At 36.5% G+C, this 27,203-nt stretch overlaps 1 protein-coding gene across 1 annotated transcript in view; it reads left to right on the forward strand.

Moving 5' to 3' along the window:
* Positions 1-5,104: 5,104 nt before the first annotated feature.
* The window catches only part of Bmpr1b (bone morphogenetic protein receptor type 1B), a 312,069-nt gene continuing 289,970 nt past the window's right edge, over positions 5,105-27,203 (forward strand). Inside the window, exon 1 of the mRNA XM_074041397.1 lies at positions 5,105-5,272. The gene's annotated coding sequence lies outside the window, so the exon portion shown is untranslated. The remainder of the gene's footprint in view (positions 5,273-27,203) is intronic.

The following is a 27,203-nucleotide window of genomic DNA, read 5'->3' on the forward strand; positions in this document are numbered from 1 at the left end:
AGGCAGAAAACCACTTTTCCCAGCAACATTTGTTGAAGAGGCTGTTGATTTTCCATCATATGTTTTTTGGCACCTTTGTCAAATATAAGGTTGGCATAGCTGTGTGGATTCATATCTGGTTCCTCTATTCTGTTCCACTGGTTTTTGTGCCAGTACTACCATGCTGTTTTTATTGCTATGGCTCTGTGGTATAGTTTGAAGTCAGGTATTGTGATATCTCCAGGCAATGCTCATTTGCTGAGTATTGCCTTGGCTATTTGCGGTCTTTTGTGTTTCCAAATGAATTTTAGGGTAGATTTTTTTAAATCTCTTTGATGACTGTCATAGGGATTTTGATGGGAATTGCGCTCAACATGTATATTGCTTTTGGTAGTATAGCCATTTTTACTATGTTGATTCTACCAATCCATGAACACGGGAGAGCTTTCCACCTTCTGTAGTCTTCCTTGATCTCTTTCTTCAGAGGTTTGTAGTTCTTCTTATAGAGGTCATTCACATCCTTTCTTAAGTTTACTCCTAGGTATTTGATTTTTTTGGAGGCTATTGTAAATGGAATTGCTTCCATATATTGTTTCTGAATTTGTTCATTGTTGATGTATAGAAAAGCTAATGATTTTTGTAAGTTGATTTTGTATCCTGCCACCTTGCTGTAGCTGTTTATGATGTCTAGGAGTTTTTGTGTAGAGTGTTTTGGGTCTTTGAGGTATAGGATCATATCATCTGCACATATGGATATTTTGACCATTTCTTTACCTATTTGTATTCCTTTTATTTCTTCTTGCCTTATTGCTCTGCATAGGAATTCCAGAACTATGTTGACTAGGAGCGGGGATAGTGGACACCCTTGTTTCATTCCTTATTTAAGGGGAAATGGTTTCAGTTTTTCTCCATTAAGTGTGATGTTTGTCAGATATAGCCTTTATAATGTTGAGGTACATTCCTGCTATTCCTAGGTTTCTTAGAGCTTTTATCATGATGTGGTGTTGGATCTTATCAAAGGCTTTTTCTGCATCTATTGAGATGATCAAGTGGATTTTGTCTTTGCTTCTATTAATGTACTGTATTACATTTATAGATTTGCATATATTGATCCACCCCTGCATCCCTGGGATGAAGCCAACTTGGTTGTGGTGAATGATCTTTCTGATATGGTTTTGGATTCTATGTGCCATTATTTTATTGAGAATTTTTGCTTCAACATTCATTAAGGAGGTTGGCCTATAGTTCTCCTTTTTGGATGTGTCTTTGTCTTGTTTTGGGATGAGTGTAATACTGGCTTCATAGAATGAGTTAGGCAGTGTTCTTCCCCTTCTATTTCATGCAAAAGTTTAAGGAGAGTTGGTATTAGTTCTTCTTAAAGATCTGATAGAATTCAGCAGAGAATCCATCAGGTCCTGGACTTTTCTTTTTTGGGAGACTCTTTATTGCTGCTTCAATTTCATTTTGTGTTACAGATCTATTTAGGTGGTTAATATCCTCTTGGTTCAATTTTGGATGGTCATAAGTATCTAGAAATTTGTCTATTTCTTTAAGATTTCAAATTTGTTGCAATATACATTCTCAAAGTAGACTCTGATCATTCCCTGGATTTCTGTGGTGTTTGTTGTTATCTTCCATTTTGCATTTCTGATTTTACTGATTTGGTTTTTTTCTTTCCTCATCTTAGTCAGATTTGCCAGGGGTCTGTCAATCTAGTTTATTTTTTTCAAAGAACCAGCTTTTTGTTTCATTGATTCTTGTATGGGTTTTTTTGTTTTTGTTTTTGTTTTCTATTTCATTAATTTTGGCCCTTATTTTTATTCTTTCTATCCTTTTGCTTGTTTAGGGTTTTGCTTGTTCTTGTTTTTCTAGGAGTTTGAGATTTAGCATTAGGTCATTAATTTGAGATCTTTCTGTCCTTTTAATATATGCACTCATGGCTGTAAACTTTCCTCTCATGACTGCATTTGCTGTATCCCATAGGTTCGTGTTTTCATTTTCATTAACTTCCAGGAACCGTTTAATTTCCTCATTTATTTCATCGATGACACATTGATCATTGAGTATTGTGTTGTTCAGCTTCCAATTGTTTGCGTGTTTTGTACTGTTGTTTTTTGTTGTTGAGTTCTATTTTTAATGCATTGTGATCAGGTAGAATGCATGGGATTATTTCTATTTTCTTATATTTGCTGAGGCTTGCTTTGTGCTCTAAGATATGATCAAGTTTTGAGAAAGTTCCATGGGCTGCTGAGAAGAATGTATATTGTGTAGAAGTTGGATGAAATATTCTGTAGACATCAGCTAGGTCCATTTGATCTATGGTGTGATCTAGTTCTAGAATTTCCTTATTGATTTTTTTGTTTGGATGACCTATCTGTTGGTGATGGGTGGGTATTAAAGTCTCCCACTACCACTGTGTTGGAGTCTATATATGCTTTTAAGTCCTTTAGAATATGTTTGATGAAATTGGATGTGTTGACATTGGGTGCATATAGGTTGATAATTGTTATTTCCTTTTGGTGTATTTCTCCTTTTATTAGTGTGGCATGTCCTTCTTTATCACATTTGATCAATTTAAGTTTGAAGTTTACTTTGTATTGCTACTCATGCCTGTTTTCGGGGGCCATTGGCTTGGTAAATCTTCTTCTAGCCTTTTACCCTAAGCCAGTGTTTCTTTCTGTCAGCGAGATGAGTCTCCTGTAAACAACAGATTGTTGGATCTTCCTTTTTAATCTAGTTTGCCAAATGGCGTCATTTGGTGGGGGAGTTGAGTCTGTTGACATTCAGTGTTAATATTGATAGGTATATGGTAATTCCTGTCATTTAGTTGTTTTTTGTTGTTTAAGGGTTTGACTGTATGCAGCTGAAATCAATGTTATTCCCCTATTCCTTGTCTTTCTTATCCTGTGGTTTGATATTCCTTGTCCTCTCATAGTTTTATTTGCTTTCATTTTCTGTGTGAAGAATTCCTTGGAGAATCTTCACACAGAAGACGGTGGTTTCTTTGTCATATATTGTTTTAGTTTCTGCTTATTGTGGAAGATTTTCATTGCTCCATTATTTTGAATGATAGTTTTGCTGGGTAGAGTATCCTAGAGTGGAAGTTATTTTCATTCAGTGCCTGAAATACCTCATTGCATGCCCTTCTTGCTCTTAAGGTTTCTGTTGAGCAAGCTGCTGTGATTTTGGTGGATTTACCTTTGTATGTTATTTGTTTTTTCTCTCTTATAGCCCTCAATATTCTTTCTCTATTATCTGTGCTTGTTGTTTTAATGATAATATGTCATGGGGAAAATTCTGTTTTGTTCAAGTCTGTTTGGTGGCCTGGAGGCTTCCTATATCTGAATGGGTACAACTTTCTCTAGATTTGGGAAATTTTCTGTTATTACTTTTATTGAATACATTAGGAATCCCTTTTCTTGGACCTCTTCTCTTTCTTCAATGCCCATGATTCTCAGGTTTGGTCTTTTGATGGAGTCTGTGAGTTCTTGCATATTCCTTTTGTAGGTCTTGGGTTGTTAGGCTAGTAGCTCTTCAGTTTTTCCTTTAATTTCCATTTTATCTTCTAGTTCTGAGATTCTGTCTTCTGCAGATTCTCTCTTCTGCTTGTTCTAGTTTGCTGGCATGGCTTTCCATTGTGTTTTGTGTTTCTATTTCATTCTTTTTTCTGAGGTTTTCCATATCATGGGTCACTTCCTTTTTAACATTGTCTATTTTCATCATTAATTCATTTATCTCTCTATTTATAGTGTTCTCTGTTTGACTTTGGTTTTTATTTAGGCCATCTATGAGTTCATTTATTTGTTTCTGTGTGTTCTCTTATTGTTTATTTTTGGTGTCTTGAAATTTCTTGAGTGCCTGTTGTATGTTGTGTTTAACTGTGTCTAGTATCATCTCCATGAAATTCTCAGTGATTACTTGCGGGATTTCCTCTTTGAGGTTGTTTTTGTGGACATCATTGGGTTCCTTGGTGTCATTTATCTTTGTTTTGTTGGAGTCCGGAACTGGGTATCTGTTTTCTTCATTTCCCTCTGAATCCTGTATTAAGTTATTTTTGGGGGAGAATGGTTTCCATCCCTTTTTCTTCTTCCCATCACTCCACTTGGTACTGTGCTACTATGTTCTTGATAGGCTAGTTGGTGGTTTCAGTCACCTGTTTTCTTTCCCTTGATTTAATTTTTGTTTTGTGGCTGTCTTAGTTTTTAGCTAAGTTGGTATGCTATTTTGTAATATTTAATATTACAAAATAATTTAATATTAACTAATTTAATAGTAATTTAATATTAACTAATTCACAGGTTTAATACCTGACCATTATTTTATGTGTTATATAGAAGACCCCTTGCTTGTAATATCTATAAGCAGTGGGAGTTGGGGGAGGTTAACGTTTGTAATACTAGCTATAGAAATTTGGGGAGTTGGATAGGGTGGCACTAAAGGGGAGAATGGGAAATAGGGTGGGTGAGTGGGGAAAGCAGTGTGGGGCTGCTGTTTTTGCAGTCCTTGTGTGTGTTTTGGTGTATTACTGTTGTAGAAGAGGGTGTTTGTGTTAGGGATTGCAGGGGTTTGGGGTTGTGTTAAGTTGGTTTAGTAGGTTGGTCAGTGGGTGATGAGTGTGAAGGAGGAAGAGGTAGTCTGGTGACAGTTTGGGAGAGAATGGGAGGGGAAGGTGGGGGCTAGGGGAAGAGAGTTGGTTGGACGGGGTAGAACGAATTGTTGGAGAGGGGAGCAATAGGTTTTAGCACAGGAGAAGGAGGGAGAGTGAAGTGGATGAGAGTAGGATGATGAGATGATGATGGTAAAGTTGATAGTATTGAAGGAGAAAAGAGAAGATAAGAATAAAAATATTAGAAAACTGACAATAACAAAACTAACAATAACAACAACAAGAAACCAAATGAAGAAACCAAAAACACAGAGCAATTAAACAAACAAACATACAAATAAACCTCCAGGTTCAGGAACAATAGAATTTCAGTCTTAGTTTAAGTTCTGGAGTTACTCCTCCAGCATCTAGTCCTGGTGTTGGTGTATAAACAGAAGCTTTGTTGTGGTCTTGCCAGGTTATTGGCTTGTGAGTAGCATTTTGTTCTTCTTTCAGGTGCAGCTGCTTGGTCTTCTCCCTCAGCGAGGTGTGGCAGTTTAAGTTTGCATGCTGTCCTCAGGTTCAGGAGATCATCTCTGCAGTCCATTATTTGTCCTGCTTTGGAAGTGACTTTTTGCTGTGCCTATTTATTGGGATTTCTGCGCTGGGAGCTTATTTCTTTGCTCCACACCCTTTCTCTGGGGCAAGGTCAGTGATCTGTCAGCATCCCCTCACCCTCCCCGATGTCAGTGTGTTATGATGGTTTGCTGTTTGTTTTTCAATTTTGTGAGGCAGTTTGACTTTGGGTGCTGCTTACTGGCTCAGGAGATGATTTTTGTGATCTGCTACTTGTCCTCCTTTAGGGAGTGGCTTATCATCCACCCACTGTCAGCCTTCCTGCCTTTCCAGCATTTATTTACTGATAGTTCTGCTGAGATTAGCTCCTTGCCCATCCCCCTTTATCAGGTACACTTTCAGTGATCCTGCCCCTTCACTGTGTGCTAGATTATAGTTTGCTGTTTATTATTCAGTTTTTTTGGGGGGAGGGGGGTCAGTCTGCCCAGGGGGCTGTGCTGGTTTATCCTGGGGGTGGCTGGGGGAATTCTGCATGATGCATGGTGGTCACCTGTTTAGTCTGCCAAATGTCTTCTCAGGCAGGTTTGGAGCTGGCAACAGTGGTGGCAGTGGCAGTGGCAGTGGTGGAGGTGGCAGCTGCGGTGGCAGCCGACAAGTTTTCTCAGTGTAATGTGGCATGGAGAAGCTTTCCATGGGCTAGGGGTTCAGGATATTAAAGTTTTGTTTCTCGTTGGTGCTTTATTTCTGCCAAGTGTGTCTGCAGTGTCTCAGCAAGGTTTTGGAGTCTTATAGCTCACGCTATCTGCTTCCACACCCTAGTCACCATCTTGGATCCTCTCTCCTAGTAACAAATTCTTTAGGCACATTCTTTAATTCATGTAGCCATTAATGGTAATCATATAATACTTATTCTGTTGCTATTTTTGTTCTTTTATTATAGAATTGAAGAACAAATGTGAATTTTTATATGTTTGTATTTATGCAAATATATTTTAGTCAGCTGAGATAATTGTTAAAGTGTTAAAAAATTAGCGTTTGGCTCATAATAAGCACTATAAAGTCATGTAAGAACCACAAATACAGATTTACAAAAACATTTATTCTCTCCAACTAAATTATAAACCTGTACATCTCCTTATCTCCAATGATTAGCACAGTGTCTGGTTCATAGTATATTACCAATAAATGTTTCTTTCTCAATGTAAGCCCCTAAGGAGCAGTGGTCACATAGAGTGGAAACAGATGGAGAAAGAGAAAGAGTATTTAGGTAACTCACACTAATGGTTAGCACATTTGTCTTTCTGTGCAATGAGTATTTCTTACAAATATTAAATGTGTATGGTTATTGCAGGTGGATGAAGTACAGGAAGTATTTAGCTTAGATATGGATACTCTGCTATGGCTGTCTTGGTTCTTTATGGTCACCTTTTATTCTTATTGGATGTATATGGGCCGCAGCAGTTTAAACAGCATTTTGAGTAAAATCTGTGGGTTTAAATGAGTATTTGGAAAAATGTTTATCCATTAACCTGTATAGGTAGAAGAAACTATGTACACACATATGGAAGTCAATTTATACCTATTTTAAGCCATGAAATAAATTTTAATATCTGTTCGTCATCAATCATTTGTATTTTAAAGAGCTTAATTGATAAGCTGCATTTTAATAATGCTGAAACTAAGATATCTTCACATGTAAAGTGTAGCCTTTTCTAGTTCCAAATGGCAGCCATGGTAATGAAATTGTATTATTTATTTTTGTACATTTGTAGACTTGCCAGTTCAGTAGGGGATTCAGGTATTTTACAGGGTCATGAAATTTGACCAATAGCATTTTCTTGTTCCAATGTCAAGCACTCACATTAAAATCATCACATTTTATGTACTTTATTTTTTGATTATCTTTGTCTTCCGCTTAAAAAAATGGCAGAATAACTAGTACGCTATATCTAAAGTAATCTTATACTTGCTAATTGATCTTCCCTTGGGGGCTACTGTAGATTTTACAAATAGCTTGCTGACTTTGAAGAAGCCTAGTTCTGTTTTTAGGAACTCATCTGGAAAGGGTATTTCTTTAGGGGATATGGAGACCATGTGTGGAATTTCAGCCACAGAAAAAATTCTGGGATTTAGACAAAGAAATATTAGGTGGTTTGCAATCTAAAGTCCATTTGTGAAAAATTGTTTTTTTTTTTCTTAGTAGATATGTTTTATGTTTTTAGAACCTAATATATTGTGGATTCATGGTCCCAGTCTGGAGTTTCCAAACTACTAAGGTCCTTCAAATTCAGATTGGTCCCATTGATTATACTGTCCTGGTCAGAAGAACTGATTGAAGTAGCATGCTTTTGATTTATTAAAAAAGAATAAATGTTGTTTATTACTTAAAAATTTGTTTGGTTTGCTAAATTTTCATAACGTGGAGTTCATGGAGTAAAAGCAAGAGTTCCCTGGGGAAGTACTCATGCCAGTTGGAAGCGTGGACTGTAGAACTGTCAGCTATGTGAGACTGATACTTCCAGAGCTTTTTTTTTTTTTAAATTGAATTACTATATTCAGTTTTAAAGTTAAGAACACAACTACTTAACTGGAATTTGCTTTAGTGGTACAGTCAAAGGATTTGCATAACTGTCGCATTTCACATGTGATGCAGACTATAATAATTCAGGTAAAAAAGTAAATTTGTAAGCCAATTGTCCCTTTTTAACAAACCATTGTGGGTGATTACCAAAGAGTTGCTTTCATCTTTAACTGGAATTCCAGTTCATATTGAGAACAGTGTTTTATTTAAAAAATTTGTGAGGGGATAATAACACCAAGGATTTATAGAGCACTGGCTGATAGTTGTTATTTTATTTTTCTCTCATTTCTCAAGTCTGGTAGCCATCAGATGAAACAGACATTATTAATGTCTTCATTTTACGAAAGAGAAAGCAGGGCTGTAGAGAAGCTAGCTATTTTGCTCAATGTCATACAACTATGAAGGAGTAGAGCTGGATTTGAAACCAGGTTTCTCTGACTGCAGCAGACACTCTAGATCCCAGTGGTGATGCTTAAGATGAGGTGTTACTAGCACAGACCTTCTGAAGAACTCTCTCCATCTCTTTTGTTTTGTTTTATTTTTTTGGTTATACTGAGGTTTTGAACTCAGCACTTAATACTTGGGAGGCAGGTGCTCTACCACTTGAACCATGCCTTCGGCCCTTTTTGGTGTTAATATTTTGGACATATGGTCTTGCTTTTTGCCCAGGATCCTCACATTCTACACTTTCTGCAGTAGCTGGGATGACAGGTACTTGCTACCATGCCTGGCTTTTTTCCAGTGAGATGGAATCTTGTAAACTTTCTCCCAGGCTGGCCTGGAACCAGGATCCTCTGGATCTCAGCTTCCCAAGTAGCTAAGGCACCTGGCTTTCTCATCTCTTATCTAATAGCAAATCTATATAATTCTTCCTACTTCCCCACTTTTCCCCCTTTTGAATGAGTCAGCCAGATGTATGGGATATAAAAGTGAATTATGCACAGAAATTCTGTTCTGTGTTACTTACGATGGGGCTGAGTACTTAGAACTTGCCAACCTCCTGATGCTAGTCAGATGAGCACAGTCTGCCCATGTGGTCTAGGATGACAGAAACTGAAAACACTGCCGTGCTCGTCACAAAAACTGTACAGATGGTAAAACCCAGAAGGCAGAGTATAGTGCTTGCTTTTGTTAATTACCTTCCCTCCTCAACTCATGGGAAAGCCCTTCTCATTTCCACTGGCACCAGCAACCACTGAAGAAAAGGACTTGTAGGTGAACATTGCTTTCTAGAGTCCTTTGTCTGCTTTTTAGCATTAATAAATGTATTTAAAACAAGTTATATGAATGGATCACATGGTTCTTGAACTTAATAGTGAAATAATCACATACAATCACATGTAACTTACAAGTAAAATTCAGAGGCTTGATTACGATTATTCCACAATGTAGGCATGTATGGGAATACCACATTGTACCCCATATATATATATACTATTATTTGGCAATTAGAAAAAACCACAGACAATAGCATTTGATTGAATTTGCTGACAAAGCTTCTTCCAGTTTTCTGCCAGAAGACCAATAATAACCCAGGAGAAAAAACAAAAACAACACCTCCCTCCAAAAAAAGCTGACAGTAATGGGGAATGAGGAAAAGAAGATTGAAACTCTGTTGGTAGAAATTTTGATGTCTTCTTTCTGCCTCTGAGGGATCGGATTGGGAAAAGTGGATCATCTCATGAAACAGTTAACCCAGCTAGTCCAGGGTAGGAAATGGAGTTTTTATAACAAGACCTGGGTAGGCCTTCCTCTGGTGCAGGATGCATTTTTCCTGAGGAAGTTGGAGGACTGCCAACATCTGTGGCTTCTCTTCATCCTTGTTCCTCTTATCTCTGTTCTCTTCTTGCGTGCCTCTCTACGTACCCAATGCCACATGTCATGGAAAGCAGCAAGCACCTGAAGGGCTGCAGTGTGGGCACTGACTGTTGCATCCTGACAGGAACAAACCTCTTTGGGTAAAGGGCCTCTGGTGGGGACAGAAAACTGAATGGGATGTTTTAGTCTTCCAGGATGTTTTTGCAGACCTGTAAGGAGAAGGTTCCTCTGCAGTTTTATGTTGATTGCTTCACAGGTGCTGAGAGCTGGACTGCGTATCTATTTGCATGTGCTCCAAAAATGACAAGGACTTCTCTAACTACCAAAGGCACAATGCATCAGGCCAAACCTTCTGTTTGATGGTGGACACTGTCATCATTCAGGAAGAGGCAATACAGAGGTCACAAACAACTTCAGACCTATTAAAAAACACTGCACTAGCTGGGTGACTCACGCTTGTAATCCTAGCAACTCAGGAGACAGAGATCAGGAGGATCACTGTTTGAAGCCAGCCCAGGCAAATAGTTCGTGAGACCCTATCTCGAAAAAAACCTTCACTAAAAAGGACTGGTGGAGTGGCTCAAGGCCTCAACTCTTATGCAGAAATAGAAATGAAAATAAGAGTGATTTTTCACTTTGTGGCAAGCTAACAAATTCTAAGCACATTATAGCACCCTTTTGACAGAAGTCAGTGAAAAAAGTACTGATTGAAATGTGTTATTATAGAGGTAGTTGGATAGTATTTTCTTTAAAAGGTTAGCATTTTGTCCTAAATGGATAATCATACCTATTTAAATTTGAAAAGTGTCATGCTATGAGTCATTAAAATGTTGCAGTAGTCTGGACCCTTAAAAATCGTGGTTTTGAGACTATTTAACGGTGGGGAAATATTCTTCCAATATATGTATTTTCTGTGATTTTCAAGCTATATGCCAATAGATTAACAAGGGAAATATATTAAGTGGGAAATAAATTTGGGAAGTTTCTTGCTACTGAGATTTATTATAACTTGCTTTCTTGAGTCATTATTTAAAAAAAAAACATAAAATAGTAGCACAATATGGACTCCAAAAGTCCTGCAGAAAAACATCCTTCACGTTGCTTACATCTTTCTGTATCATTTTATGTCACACAACACTCTTAGTGCAATGGATATCAAATGTAATATTAATAACACCCAGGGGGTACAAATTTGAGAAACAGTGTGTTAAATGAAAAAAAAATGTAGATACAAATGGAAGTAAATACACTAAATAAAATTACGTCTAATAGTGAAATTGTCTTGTACTTATATCAAAACTCCTAAGTTTTCTTCAATAAGAATATAATACTTTTATTATAAAAATAACTGTGTATATACATATGCCTATATATGCACATATATTTGGGGAGCTTTGGCTATAAAATTTAATAGTAATTGGGGGATATAATTTTTTTCTGGTGGAACTTATGTCATAGTTATTTACTGTTACAGAATTTTGGGTTAGGTATTTATTTTAAAATGTGGTAAGAGATATCTTGACCATAGATGAGTTAAAAAATTGAGTTATCCTGAATCAAAGTAGAATGAAATTGTTTTTAAAATTTATTTTTCTTTACTCAGACAACCCTTCTTATTTATATTGCTGTCAAACATAAGTAAAATAGGATAGAGAGGTTAGTTGTGGTTGGTTTTTAAGGGGTCTAGGTATGTGCACGTGTATGTATGTTTAACTAAGCTTTGTTAACTTCCTCATTTTCCCCATTTATAATATATCAAAGTGAAAGACACTGTAATCCTATCTCCTAGGTATTTCTCTACCATTTCCAAATCAACTTAAATTCTTCTAATTATTCACAGATGAGATTAAGACCGAAAGAATTTTTGTTCATGTTGTTCTTTTTTCTCTTTTATTTTAAAGATGACTACCTTCCATTTGACAGCTATATTGATAAGCATGCCAACATAGTTTACTGTGGCCATAGTCATTTTATTTCATTATTGCAAGAATTTTAGACTTGTAGTCAGATCTGGAAGTAATTTAGATCTTTGCCTTTTTGAAGAATTTGAATGGTGGTTCTATCTGACTAGAGCAAGTAAATCTATAAGGTAAGAGAATGAAACTTCAAGAAGGTACCCGTTACCTTGGAAAGGGTAGCATTCACTGTGAATTGTAAAGCAAAATAGAAAGAAATACATGTTTGTAACGAATAATTCTTAAAACCCAACTTGCCATCTTTTCAGTTATTTAAATTATTTTTTTTACTTAAACTGAAGACTATAACACACAGCATTAATAAATACCCTTCCCACAGGGCATACTTTGAATTGCTTAGTGATGTTTCTAGGACTCTAAATGCATCTAAATGCATAATTTTTGCTCTTCAATTTAGTAGCATATGTTATCTAATCTTCAGATCTTACTTACCTTCCTCCCTATCCATAGGGAGCCCAAAGAATTTCACATTATGAAAAATATTTGGACACAAAATAAGTAACAGCCTCGTTAATTTGTTAAATTATCTCAAATCTCAACTTCTTTACCTGCAGTAATTCTACCAGTTTAGGGAAACGTTAAGGACTCATCTGTGAAGGGTGAATCAGAGCAGAAAAATGTGCTTCTGATGTTCCAATGCGGGAGTTTCACCAGGGAGGTGGAATTTCAAATCAAACAACCAATTTTTAATTAGTTACAGATGAAAATTGTCAAAATGCTGCTGATTACCGTGCAGATGGTTTGCTGAGCTCCTGGTGAATCATGAAAGGGATACTTTTCATTGAATGAAATGAAAATATTTTACCTTTGAAATCCTAACCATACCACTCTTTAGTCATTGATACACAAGTAATTTGTCACAACCTGTGACAAAATAACTAAAACATTTTATTTGTTATCTTCATGGGTTTCTTAACTTTCTTAGTAACCTTTTTAAAGAAAATCTTTGTCATTGAACACTACAGTCGTCTTTGTGCTCATCATCTTTATGCTACCTGGTTTGAGATTTTGCTGCAAAACTGCCACAGTATACTGATCAAAGAGTTCAAGAAATCAAGAATACAGGAGTTGACCATATGAGGATTCCAGCACTTTCTGTCTTTGTTCCAATAATAAATATGCACAATATCTTCTGAACTGGTGTCTTACCTAGAAAAGTAATGTGAGGGGAAATGCTGTATTATACTTAAAATAAGGCTGGGTTTCTTCAGTATCTAAGATTATACTCTCAGTCTCTGTAGCCTGACATATTATTTTTTATTTTTACTTGATTTGTGTTACCAAAGATATGTCTACAACTTGTAAACACTGTTTTTAAAAAAGTTTTTGTAGGAATTTGCCTGTCCCACTATCAATAAGCATTGAGATTTTAGTAGAGAAAATACTGTTTGATGGTATTGAGGCCAGCGTTGGAGCGTGGCATCTGTGGGTCTTCTTGATTTAAGGCATTCTCCTGCCACTCCGTCCTTCAAGAAGTCCTTAGACTTAAGTGCATCTTAGTTGGTGTTTATATTTTTGTCTGTTTCACAGGGTCCCATTATATCCTGCTCTTCAGTCCTTCGTACATGTGTGTATATTGTTTGCATGTGTTTTGAGAGTTACAGTGATAAAGGACGCTGCAGCTAATCTGGACTCAGATCCCAGTTCTGCTACTCACTAAGTGCTGGTTTTGGGTAAATTGGAGTGCATAATTGGGATAATAATATCACTAACCTCCAAGAGCTGTTGTGAGGTCGAAGTGTGGTAATGTGTGTAAAGTGCTTAGAACGGTGTGATGTACGTATCTAAACTCTGTGTGTCTTTGGAAGCTGATTAGAACTTGACATTCCCTGTTTCATCCAAGAGTGTGAAGTTTGTATTTCTGTTTGGTTAAGTTTAGACTCTCACCTTGGTATATAATACTTGTTTTTTGTGAGTTCTTACATCACCTGTACTCTGCTCTACTTGCCTGAGTTTTATTTGTGAGGGCCCAGGTTGAGCCTCCTGTCCCACCTTTTTATGATCATAATAAAGATATGGTCTTTAGTAAACATACAGAACAGATACCACCAGACTAGGTTGTGAACTTTTTGAGGGTAGACACAGAAATTATACTATATGGTAACCTAACTAAACATCATCACAGAACGAAGGAAAAAGTTGCTCAAGAAACACATGCTGACTATAAAATTATGCTTGTTGCAAATCCATTTTCCAAAAAAGAAATGTAGAAATGAGATGATATACATCAGAACAGAATTATGCCTTTTAAAATTTCATTTGTACATTTAATTCATAGAGTAGCAACAAGAGGTAATTTCGCATTAGAGAGTCCCTGAACATTTGTTTGCACAAAATAGGATCATCCTAAGGCTGAATTATATACAGGTGGTGAATGATTTGTACTTACTTCTTTTAAAATTTTAATTATGAGGAAACTGTGCATTTTAATGGAAATAATAGTAGCCAGCATTACACAGTGCTTACTATGTGACATGGAATAACTGCTGCCAATATTTAATCTTCACTGAATAGCCTTAAAAGTTCATGAAGACTTTAGAGCGTCTAAGTTCAAGTATAAATTTTGAAAACATTTTTCTTAAGGAAAGATTTTAATTTAGAGAGTTTGTGTTTAAGAGAAACAGTGCTTCTAGAGAGTTCTCCAGGTTCTGTATGGATCCTCAAGCATCAGTCAGTATAGGGAGGCAGTGGGCTTGGTCCATGGCAACAGAGTGTTGAAAAACAGCACTAGGATTTTCTTTTCTACTACAGATCTCTGGGAAATCTTCAGGCCTTTCAAAGTGAAAAGTGAAGAAAATAGTAGTGTGCTCTGTATTTAGTTTGCAGTTGCTATTTAGTTTCTAATTTAGGTTATGTATTTTCCTTTAATGTTTCATTTTGACATAGTATGTTTTAAAATGGACTTTTCTTGTGGATAAAATTTTATGATGTGCTTTTTCCCTAAGTTCTAGGCGACAATGTGGCTGTGTTTTATTTACTTGAATCATTTGTGATGGGAACCAGACTCAAACTTATTTCAGAAATAGTGTTAATTATACAAATAAAAGAAGCAGATATCTTCTTGATTAATCTACACATTTCAGAGTTGCTCCTGTGGTGCATTCCTGAAACCATATGTAAATAATCACATATCTTCTTATGCAGTAGTTTTTTTATACTGGCCTATTGGAAGTTATATTTAATTAAATGACTACCAAATAATGCCTAGTTATCAGGCTGAGTGGCACTGGCAGCTAGTATTTGGAAATGAAGTTGAAGGTAATGGGAAATAGATTCTAACATATATAATAAATTGAATATTTAATTTGTTCCTTTAATTTTTATAGCTTTTACTTGACACCTTAGTGGTATTTATAAAACAAAAGAGAAAAAAGATGATCCATCAGGTCATATTCCAGATATCAGTGTTTTAAGTGAACAAAATTCAAAGAATTGCAAAGAAACAGTGAGCTGTGGCTTGAGCACCTACCCATGTAACTACTGGGATCCAGTCTTCCAAAGACCCTCTGTCTAATGAAGACCAGTGGAACAGAATAGAGGACCCAGATATGAAGCCACACGACTATAACTAACTTGTCTTTGACAAAGGCGCTAAAAATATACAATGGAGAAATAGCAGCCTCTTCAACAAAAACTGCTGGGAAAACTGGTTAGCAGTCTGCAAAAAACTGAAACTAGATCCATGTATATCACCCTATACCAAGATTAACTCAAAATGGATCAAAGATCTTAATATCAGACCACAAACTCTAAAGTTGGTACAGGAAAGAGTAGGAAATACTCTGGAATTAACAGGTATAGGCAAGAACTTTCTCAATGGAACCCCAGCAGCTCAGCAGCTAAGAGATAGCATAGATAAATGGGACTTCATAAAACTAAAAAGCTTCTGCTCAACAAAAGAAATGGTCTGTAAACTGAAGAGACCACCCACAGAGTGGGAGAAAATATTTGCCAGCTACACATCAGACAAAGGACTGATAACCAGAATATATAGGGAACTTAAAAAAGTAAATTCTCCCAAAATTAATGAACACATAAAGAAATGGGCAAGTGATCTAAACAGAACTTCTCAAAAGAAGAAATTGAAATGGCCAAAAAACACATGAAAAAATGCTCACCATCTCTAGCAAGAAAGGAAATGCAAATTAAAACCACACTAAGATTCCACCTCACCCTTGTTAGAATAGCCATCATTAGCAACACCAACAACAGGTGTTGGCGAGGATGCGGGAGGGGAAAAAGGAACCCTCTTACGCTGCTGGTGGGAATATAAACTAGTACAACCACTCTGGAAAAAAATTTGGAGGCTACTTAAAAATCTAAACATTGATCTACCATTTGATCCAGCAATACCACTCTTGGGGATATACCCAAAAGACTGTGACACAGGTTACTCTAGAGGCACCTGCACACCCATGTTTATTGCAGCACTATTCACAATAGCCAAGTTATGGAAACAGCCAAGATGCCCCACCACCGATGAATGGATTAAGAAAATGTGGTATCTATACACAATGGAATTTTATGCAGCCATGAAGAAGAACGAAATGTTATCATCCGCAGGTAAATGGATGGAATTGGAGAACATCATTCTGAGTGAGGTTAGCCTGGCCCAAAAGACCAAAAATCATATGTTCTCGCTCATATTCGGACATTAGATCAAGGGCAAACACAACAAGGGGATTGGACTTTGATCACATGATAAAGTGAGAGCACACTTGGGGGTCATGAGGATAGGTAAGACACCCAAAAACTAAGTAGGATTTGTTTCCCTCAACTCAGAGAAACTAAAGCAGATACTTGAAAGCAGCAGAGGCCAATAGGAGAAGGGGACCAGGAACTAGAGAGAAGGTTAGTTCCAGAAGAATTAATTTAGAAGGTAACACACATGCACGGGAAAGCAATGCAAGTCAACTCCCTGTATAGCTATCCTTATCTCAACTAATAAAAACCCTTGTTCCTTCCTATTATTGCTTATACTCTCTCTTCAACAAAATTAGAGATAAGGGCAGAATAATTTCTGCCTGGTAGCAAGGGGTAAGGGGGCATAAGGGAGGGAGTATAAGGGAGGGGGTGAGGGGAAGGGGGGAGAAATGACCCAAACATTGTATGCACATATGAATAAAATAAAAATTAAAAAGAAAATGGTAAAGGTCTGCAACCCCCCAGCCCCCCAAAAAAGACCCTCTGTCTATATTGGAACCCAGCATGGATCTTAACTTCTCCCATTTTGCATGTCCTTCATGGCAACTGGGAATCACTGGGGCAGTCCAAGGGAGGTCAGGATAAGGATCAGGATAGAACAAAACAAAACAACACTCCAATTATTTAAAAAATCAAAATTAAGGAAATGTTTAGAAGGTTTTTAGGGGCTGGAGTGGGAACAGAGGGAGGATTGGGAAGTCTGTTTGAGTATTAAGGTGACCTGTATTAGCTACTATTTTTGAACATACTTTTCTTTTTTTCTATTTCTTTTAGAAGTGAATCTTTTGATAAGCCCTAAAGATTTGGTAGAATATTTAAATTTTGTTTTAAAGAGATCATTTCCTAGAATTTTATGAATGTAGTCTTGAGTTAGTTATATTACTTCATTGTATTTGATAAAGGGAATAAGCTCAAGGTGCTTTATTTATGGTTTGGAAATATTATGACTAGAGGTTGAAAGTCTATAAAAATTTAACCTTACTTGATTGCCTTTTAATTAGGTTTACTTAATCATATTTAAAAGGGAAAATAAGACCAGTATGGAGCATATCTCCAACTTACTATCTTTTTCTACTCATTTATGTCTTTTCACATTATACGTAAAAAAGTTTTAAAAGTCACCAATAAAGGTATCTGTGCTTTCAAAAAAAAAGTTTTTAACAGTTCAGTGATAAATGGAAATTTATAATTTACTAATGATACACTAAAATGTGGTAGATTATAGGACTTTAGTCATTTTCAACTTTTATGGAGATATTCTAGATTAATTCAGAACATTTGAATTTATTTTATGAAAATGAATGAATACAAGAATATTAGCACGTAGTTCAATATGCAAATATGTATAGTTTCAGTTGTCTTCAAGCTGAAGTGCAAGTCTCTAGCACAGAAGGCTCATCTTTTCCATTTATTCATGTAATATGAAGTACAACCACATGTATTAAATGATGAACTGAGAAGAATTGTTTTGGAGGTAGGCATGGAGTAGAGTGATGGCCTTATTTAAATATGTGAAAAAAATTTTTTTCTTGTGTTAGGATTTTCCAAATGCACAGCATGAGTTGAAAGATTACCCACCGGGAAAAAGTTAGTATATATGGTGACGTGCGGTCTTAGATGTTAGTTTTTGGAAGATCATTGAAGGCAAGATTGCTAGCCTCGTGTATTGATGACTGTAACTCATGGTCTCTAGCCTTCTAAGCACTAATGTTTATGAGCAAAGCTTCTATTTGTTTCCCTTCTGTTTCCTCTCCCTAGGAATTGTAATGCCCCGAGTTCAAACCCCAAGACCACCAAAAAAAAAAAAAATCTCTTTTTCCCTTAGCAAAACCCTTCCCTGGCTCAATGTTAATCTCTAACTACTGTTCCAGTTCTCCCTCTAGAAGCATTTTATCTGTGTTTCTTACCAGCCATTTATTACTAATTTCAGTGCAGTCTCTGGTTGGAAATGCTTTCACCAAGTCACTCATGACTATTGACTTTCCAGAGTAGGTGCAAGGCCTACTCTGTACCCAGTTGGGCCCTGTACTGAGTACATAAAAAATATTAGTTACACGAATGACATTTTCCACTCATATTATCTTTCTTCTCTTATTTATATGACTCCCCTTTCTCTTGACTCTTTCACTCACTTTTCTACCTGTCTTCTAGATGTTTTTGTTCTCCCAGGATCTGAGAAGCCACTTCTTTCTGACTCCAGCAGGTCTCACTCTTCTTTGGATAGACCCTCTATTTATAAGCAAGTCTCCAAAAGATGAGTATGTAGCAGGCTTCTCACTTTAAATCTTGGCTCTGATTAGCAGGCTTAAATCTTTTTGTGCATGCCATAGACACCTCAACCTATGTATATCAAATTTTAAATTCATCATCGCTCATTGGTCTTATATAACTTGGTCCTTTTACATTATTACTTCTGAGCGATTCTGTGAATGACATCACCAGATACACAGATACTTAAAGCAGAAATAGGAATATATCAGTAATTCTTGCTGTATTTAATATCTCACTTCTGGACTCTTTCTCTCCTCATTCTTACAACATAGGGCCTCAGTTCAATACCATCTCAATTTTCATCTGGAAAATTGTCTAGTTTAACCCTCCCTGCCTGCCTCTCCAGGTTTGACCATATTTATTTTTAAATTTTTTTTATTTTCTTCTCTTTTTCATTTTATTAACCTAAAAAAACTTTGTAGTGCTTCTCTGGGATGCATAATTTTTTTTTTTCCTGGAAAACTAAAAATATTGGTTTGTGGACCCTTGAGAAAAAATAACTTTTAAGAACCTTTTCTAATGTGATTGACACATTGCTTAATAAATGTTTATAGTGTAGGTTTCTGGTAGCTGATGTCTGTAATCCTAGCTATTTTGGCAAAGATCAGGAGGATCGCGGTTTGAAGCTGGCCTTCGCAAATAGCTTGTGAGACCCTATCTTGAAAAAAACCCTTCTCAAAAAAAAGGGCTGGTGGAGTGGCTCAAGCTGTAAGAGCACTTTGCCTAACAAGTGTGAGTGAGGCCTTGAGTTCAGACCCCAGTGCCACCAAGAAGAAAAATGTGTATGGTTTAAGTATGACTATTGTGTTGTTGAAAATTAGTTTCAGTTGCATATTAAGATCACAGTTTACTTCCTTCTGACAATCAGTAAAAGGGAGATTCCCCACTGTCACTGGAGTTGTGCGTAGGGCGACAAAATGGGATTATATATCCTTGGAAGGACCTAGGAAGTGCCCTTGGTCGCCAGTGTTGAAGGGTGAACAGGACTTTGCCAGCTGAATCTGAGAGAAAGGACATCCTAGGCAAAGGGAAGGCAAAAAGCCAACATTTGTTTCCGTGGAAAGTAGCAGGGTGAAAACATTCTTGGAACATGAAACTAAACGTTTGAATGTATGGGGATGCATTTTACTTATTAATTAAAGGTATTTCATAGGAGGGTGTATATTTATCTTCAACCAATCAACTTATACTAGGTATTTAATCTCAAAGATTCCCAGGTTGGTAGATTCCTCTCCCCTCCAGTTCCCTCCCTTCTTTTTTCTTTCTACTGGGGTGTGAACTCAGAGGCTTGCACCTCCTGGGCCAGTGCTGTCGTACTTGAGCCACCTCTCTGGCTAAATTAATTTGTTATTACCTAACACACATATTTTTAAAAGAATGATGATTTGTATTAGTCTTGCTAGAAAATTTCTGAATTTCATTTTACATTTTCTGTAATGTAAAAGATCAACCCTCCATGAACTTGTAAAATCTAGAATCATTATTCATATATTGTATGAAAACAATTTTACACCTTTATTTTGTTCAGTCCTTTTTAGTTAATATTACTAAGCATCAGAAGAAAGTCAGATTTTTCCTGTGATGCTAAAATTTCTTCCAGATCACATGCTGAATTACTACCATTTCTTTTCTTCTTTGAGGCACTTTATAAATGATCGGATATAGACTTTTAAGTATGTATGGGAAGTCCTTTAATCTGAGCCACTTTGTCTGAATTTGTGCTATTCAGCTAGCATGTATCTTCAATATTCAGCTTTGCATATGTACCATACTTATTCATTTTTCTTGAGACTTTGACTGAATTAGAGATATGTACCATCTGAGTCAAATATAGGGTCAAAACACTTGCTGGAGTTTGAAATACTTCTACTTATTATAAAGTGAAGTGTGACTGTAAACTTTTTGCACTTCATAAAATTTTAATTTGTTATTTTCCCTGAGATCATGTAAGCATATTACTTAAAGATTTAGTTTTTATGAAATGGTTCATGTTTTCTATAGTCTTGACTTTTATCTAAAAATGTGTAGCTGAATGGTTATACAGAGCAGAAGTGCCTCTACTGAGCATAACAAATATCTTTTAGGTAGTACTTTCAAAGGATATTTTGCAAGCTTCCTGGATCTGAAAATATATATGGTCCCTGGTTTTAAGAAGTTGTGTTAGGGATATGTTAGAGATGTGTTAGAGGTATTGCAAAGAAATTTTGGTCATAAAGAAAATAAACTTATTTTGGTATCCTAACAGCCTTTTAAAATTCTTTATAAACTCTAATCAATCTAAACTAAATTTTGCTTTTAAACTTTTTGACAAAAATTCATGTTACATGGGGTTCTTGCAGTGTGAACTTTGTGCCGTATTTGGACTTGTTTTTGTGATTTTCTTCCTCTGAAGTTGGAATGTGGTCTTGAAGAGTGGGTTTTCGGCTCTCACAGGCATTGCAGTCACACATAGTTCCTCAGCACTGTGTCTGTGCAGTGTCTTGCTGATGTGTCCCTCAGTAAATTAATTTCCATTCCCAGCCAAGGCTTTTTGAAACATTTCAATAAAAAATTTACATTTCTACTCTTTGTGGCAGTGAACATCTTTACTCAGTTATGCTCTTTGCTCTGTGACAGTTATGAAGTTACTGCTGTCATAGACACTGTCAGCTTTTTAAGTTATCAGTGCAAGTTTTAGATTAACAGTAGAGCTTTTATCGTCTTCAATGCTTTTGCTCATTTTGTTATACCTTAGGGAATAGAGAACTGGGAATAATAGAAATGGTTTAGTGTTCCAACATTTAACTTGACTTTTATAGAGTATCTTAGAGTCTGCTGAAAAGTTTTGGCTGCTGTGAGACTTTTGTGTTGTCTGTGGATTTGACAGTCATCCGGCAGAAATTATCTTCTATTAGCACCATGAAATGATAATTGCCTTAGCATTATTTAAAGTCTTGCATTGGATGCAGACCTCAATTTAGAAGCAAAGATGATACAAAGAAAGTTAACATGAGTCAGAGTTTGGGATTTCCCACATCAGCACTGCAAGGTGTTTTGTGGTAGACTAGGAGAAACAATTATGGAGCTGTGGAAATAGTCTTCCATGAGGAGTTGAATAAGCTGATCTCAAGTGTGCTCCATTGCTTACTGTGAGTTTCAGACTCTTATTCCACGTGCACTTACTTACTTAATACTTACAGGAAATCTGAGGTAGGTATCCCCATTTTTCAGAAGAGAAGTCAAGGCTTAGAGAAGCTAAGCTGCTTGTTCAAGGTCACACAACCAGTAAGCACAGAGCTTGAATTTGCACCCAGAGACTGTGTGACTCAAAGACCTGGCTCTTCACTGCTCTGCCTTGTGCTACTTGTGCAGCACCATGTGCCCCATGAGGATTAAGCAGGCTAGTGTGTACATCCTTTGTAAAGCAAGCTATTAGTCCTGATATGGTAAAAATAGGGATGTGTTTGGTACTTGGAACTGTTGTTAATCCTCTCTGCTATTTTAAGGCTTTACATTTACTTCATAATTTTATATGTAAATATTTTACACCTTCCAGATTGTTAATATTTTATCAGTGTTGTGTTTTTTTGATTTATGAAGTACTCACATTATGTTATTTTTCCTAAATCTTTACGAAGAGAGAAGGAAATCTATATTCCATCCCCCTCCGTATTGCATGGATTTTTTTTTGAGAAGAACGCTTAGCAATTTACCATCAAATCTTCGTTCAGATTTTCTGGACTTAGAGTTTAATAATTAGTTATATTATTCTTTTACAATTATATGCAAAATAATAGGATCTTTTACCATTCCATCTTTAAAAAAAATACAAAGTAAACACATTAAAAAAGGATTGATTGCTTCAGTAAGGATACTAAATAGTCAAAAATTTTAAATTGAGTTTGTTACCTATATACACAAGCTATTTTGGGTGTTGACACATTACTGAAATACTTTAAGGCCTTCCTTAGTTTGTATGCATTGCTGAAATACCCCAAGGTCTGATTCTAGAAGGCATGGAAAAATGTAAGTTGCAAGAGGAAAACAAATGAATGCTTACTCATGCTGTAACACTTTTCTGTAATTTATTTCAATTTCTGAGGTTGTCCTCTGGTACCTTTTATTCAGGTTAGGAATAGATTTTAAGTACTCTTGATTCCAAGTAATTAGTTTAATTGTCTTAATGCTATCTTTATAATGACTTTAAGCTGTGGCTCTCTGTGAGCTTGTGCCCAAGGGCTGCGTAACTGACATCCTGGCAGTGAGGTCTGCTTTCTCTTACTGGCTGTGTCAGCTTGTGTGACCTCACAGGGGCACTTTTTAAATCTTTTAGCTTCTAGTAGGTTTGAAGGCAAAGTTGTAGAGTATGCTTTGAGATTTCATAAATAAGATAATTTATGTAAAAGTGAATGGAAACATTTGTAGACAAAGTTCTCAAGTCTAAACAGTAGTTTTAAATAACCTCTAAAAATGGTATTTTCCAAAAAAAAATTTAAGCTAAGGATATTAAATTAAAGATTCCCTATCAATATCCTATATTTAGGGATGGTTATAACTATTTTTTTTAAATATAAAATTTCACATTTGATTAAAATAGAAGTATGTGGATATTTTTAAACTTCTCAGATGGGTAATTAGAAATGCCTCTATTTTTCTTGAACAGTTCATTTTGTTCTATTTGAGATTTATCTTTTATTAATTTCCAGTATTTACATATCCCCATGTAAATACTCACCAATAAAAGATATCATCAGTTCCTCAGATAATTACGTTACTGATGCTTTCTGTGAGTATGAAACTGAAGCTTAGATGTGAAGGATGTCAGACACATTCTACTTCCAAGAAGCAGATTGGGAGGTGAAATTGCAATTTGATGAAGTTTAAGGTAGTGTAAGTTCATACAGGGTTTGAGAGGTGTTAGGATATGTGTTCATTTGTGAGAAATCTAGCTGTTTATAGGTTTCCTGCAGGATTCCCCAGGCTACCCTCTCATGGACCTGGACTATCTAGAAATACTCCACCAGAATTTTTTCACCTTAATTCTCACTTCGTGTGTCAGTATTGAGCAATTGTGTAACAGATGTTCCTGACTTTTTTCTCTCTGATCTGGGGTCTGTCTGGTCAGAGACTCTCCCTTGAGTTCTGACCACCCTGCTCAGTGAACATCAACCTGCCTGTCTAGTTTCATCTGGACTGCTCTTCCATTATTTGCCTGTTAGCTAAGTTTTGCTTTTTTTTTTTTCTTCCTTCTAATAATTTTGTAGATTGAGTCTTCTGCCTGGACTTCCCAAAATCATGTGCATACTTCAAGTCTGTGAATTCTCACCTTTGACTTCCTCTGTGCTACTTATTTTATGTGCCTTAGTGACTTTAAAAATTGTTGTAGAAAACACATACACTAAAATTACCATCTTGACCTTTGTAAGTATATACTTTAGTAGTATTAAGTAGATTCACGTTGTTATGCAACAGATTTCCAGAACTTTTACATCTTGCAGACTTGAAACTTTATGCACATTAGGCCATAGCTCCTCATTTCCCTACCCACCCGCCCCTGGCAGCCACCTTTCTGTTCCTGTGAGTTTGAGTACTGTAGGTTTTTGTGATTGGTTTATTTCACCAGCATGATGTCCTCAAGGTTCCATGTCATAGCATGTGATAGAATTTCCCTTTTTTATGACATTTTATCAGTTCATCCTTCAATGGATACTTGAGTTGCTTCTATTTCTTGCTATTTTGAATAGTACCATTATGAAAAGTGGTGTATCTGAGATCCTGGTTTCAATTCTTGCACATTGTACTTTGAAATCTGAGATAAATATTCAGAAGTAAGATTGCTGTATCATAGAGTAATTATATCTTTAAACTTTTTTGGGGGGGAGATAGTACTGGGGTTTGGGGGGGGTTGCACTCAGGGCCTTGAGCTTGCTTGGCAAGTCCCTCACCATTTGAGTCCTACCTGTAGCCCCTATATTTTTAAATTTTTTGAGAATCACCATATTTTCTATAGTATCTGTATCATTTTACATTTCTGCTAACAATGCATAAGGATCTGTTTTCTCCATATCCTCTCCAACACTTCCCTCCTTCAGTTCCTTTCTTCTTTCCTTCCATGCTATGGATCAACTACAGGTCCTTGCATGTATTGACCAGAGACTGTACCACTGACCTACACTCTTAGCCCCTCCCATTTTTTGATAGTAGAATAACAATTGATGTGAGGTGATAATCTTGTGACTTTGATGTGCATTTCTGTAATGATTAACATATAAGTTAGCTTCATGTCATTATAACAAAATACTCAAAATAATCAACTTTAAGAGAAATGGTTTATTTTTGCTGTTTTGGAGATTCCAGTCCATGATCAATTGGCCTGGTTGCTTTGGGTGTGTGGTGAGGCAGCACAGCATGGTGGGAGTACAGGGCAGAGCAAAACCACTCATTTCATGAGCCAAGGAATGAAGAAGGAAGAAGGAAGAGCCCAAGTTCCACAATCCTCTAATGGCCTAAGGACCTTTCCCATGAGGTCCACCTTTCTAAGGTTCCAACAACACCCTATAGTGTCATTCTGGGGACCAAACCTTTAATATATGGACCTTTGGGGAACATTCAAGTTTCCAACTACAGTAACTGGAACAGCTTTTCATATGATCATTGGCCATTTGTATTTCATTTTTTGAGAAATAAATGTCTTTTAGAGTTCTTTGTCCATTTTTTTTAAAAACAAGTTGTTTCTTGAATTGCAGGAGTTATTTATATTAACCCCTCAGGAATCTAATTTGCAAATATTTTATTCTATTTCATGGCTTGATCTTTTGCTCTGTTGATTGCACTCTTTGATACACACAAATTTTGAGGTTTGGTGTAGTCCCATTTGTCTTTTGTTCCATTTTGCCTTTGTTGCCTGTGCTTCTGGTGTCATATACAAGAAATCACTGCCAAATCTAATGTCATAAATCTTTTCCCCTATGTTTTCTTCCTGCAGTCTTATAGCTTTATGTCTTCCATAGAAATTCTCCTATTTTTTATCCTATTATCAGTCCTTGGGTTGTGATATTCTCTCTTTGGGGTTGAGGCACATTATCATCTGTAACTTGTCATCTTTGCAAACTGAGAGCAGGTTGCCCAGCCTAGAGAAACTCCAGGGATCCTGCAGGCAGTCTTCAGTTGAACAGCCCTGCTGTCCTTCGGATTTTACTAAACTCGAGCTTTACTTCCATGTTATGTTTATAGGAAAATGCCTGGAAGAGGCTGACGACCCTGATGTAAGCCACGTGCAGTCACTCCTCTCTGGGAGAAGGATTCTAGTTTTTAAAAATTAAATATACTGTTTGTATTCTGAGGTTGTTGTGAGAAGTTAGGAAATCAAGGAAATAATATTCCACTTTAGCTGAGTGCAATGTCTTCTGTTTATAATCCCAGCTACTACTGGTCTTAGGTTCAAGACCAGCCCAGGCAGAGAGTTAGTGAGACCCCCATCTCAACCAATTAGCTGGGTGCAGTAGTATGCACTCTTGGTCCTAGCTGTTGGAAAGTGTAGTTAGGAGGAGCATGATCTGTGGCCAGGTCTGGGGAAAAAATGCAAGACCTCATCTGAAAAATAATTAAAATAAAAATAGAGCTGGGGGTGTGGCTGAAGTGGTAGAGTGCCTGCTTAGCAAGACCAAGGGCCTAAATTCAAACCCTGGTACTGCCAAAAAAAAAAAAAAAAAATCTGCTAGTTGAAAGTTGTAAGATTCCACATGGAATAAAAATTCCTGATATGTAGCTGTCACTCAATATTTATTTGCCCAAAGAACAAAACTTTGTTGTAAACTAGATCTTTAAAATTGTCTTATCTATTCTATTAATCATACCAAAGGTGACATTTGTAGTGTCCTCATGAGTGATAGACGGGTCTTTTCAAAACCCCGTGACTCAAGGAAGGGGTGAGGATAGGTAAGACACCTAAAAAACTAGCTAGCATGTGTTGCCCTTAACGCAGAGAAACTAAAGCAGATACCTTAAAAGCAACTGAGGCCAATAGGAAAAGGGGACCAGGAACTAGAGAAAAGGTTAGATCAAAAAGAATTAACCTAGAAGGTAACACCCACGCACAGGAAATCAATGTGAGTCAACTCCCTGTATAGCTATCCTTATCTCAACCAGCAAAAACCCTTGTTCCTTCCTATTATTGCTTATACTTTTTCTACAACAAAATTAGAAATAAGGGCAAAATAGTTTCTGATGGGTATTGGCGGGGGAGAGGGAGGGGGTGGAGTGGGTGGTAAGGGAGGGGGTGGGGGCAGGGGGGAGAAATGAACCAAGCCTTGTATGCACATATGAATAATAAAAGAAAAAAAAAAAAAAAACAAAACAAAACCCCGTGACTACAGATGAAGGAATTGAAGCACAAAGGAGGCCCCGGTAACTCATAGTTATCTAGCAAATATCTACTATTTGTCAAGAGTATGTTTCCAAGTGGGTTGGTCTTTAGGCGTTCCAGGAGAGATTGCCTGTTGTAAGTAAGGAAGCTTTTCAATTTGATACCTTGTAGGGTAATGTGGCTTACATTGGTTGTGTCATTTATTATTGATGTATTTTGAGTTGATTTGAATGTTCTGTATAACACAATGTTAATCAAATCAGTCGATGGCATAGTTAGCATCATAATCTCATACAATTTGTTTTTCAAGTTATTGAAATCTTCTATTTTGTGAATTCAAGGTCTTTCCTGATTTTGGGCTAAATGTAA

The sequence above is a fragment of the Castor canadensis genome, chromosome 9 (genome assembly GCF_047511655.1).
Source record: "Castor canadensis chromosome 9, mCasCan1.hap1v2, whole genome shotgun sequence".
NCBI lineage: Eukaryota > Metazoa > Chordata > Mammalia > Rodentia > Castoridae > Castor > Castor canadensis.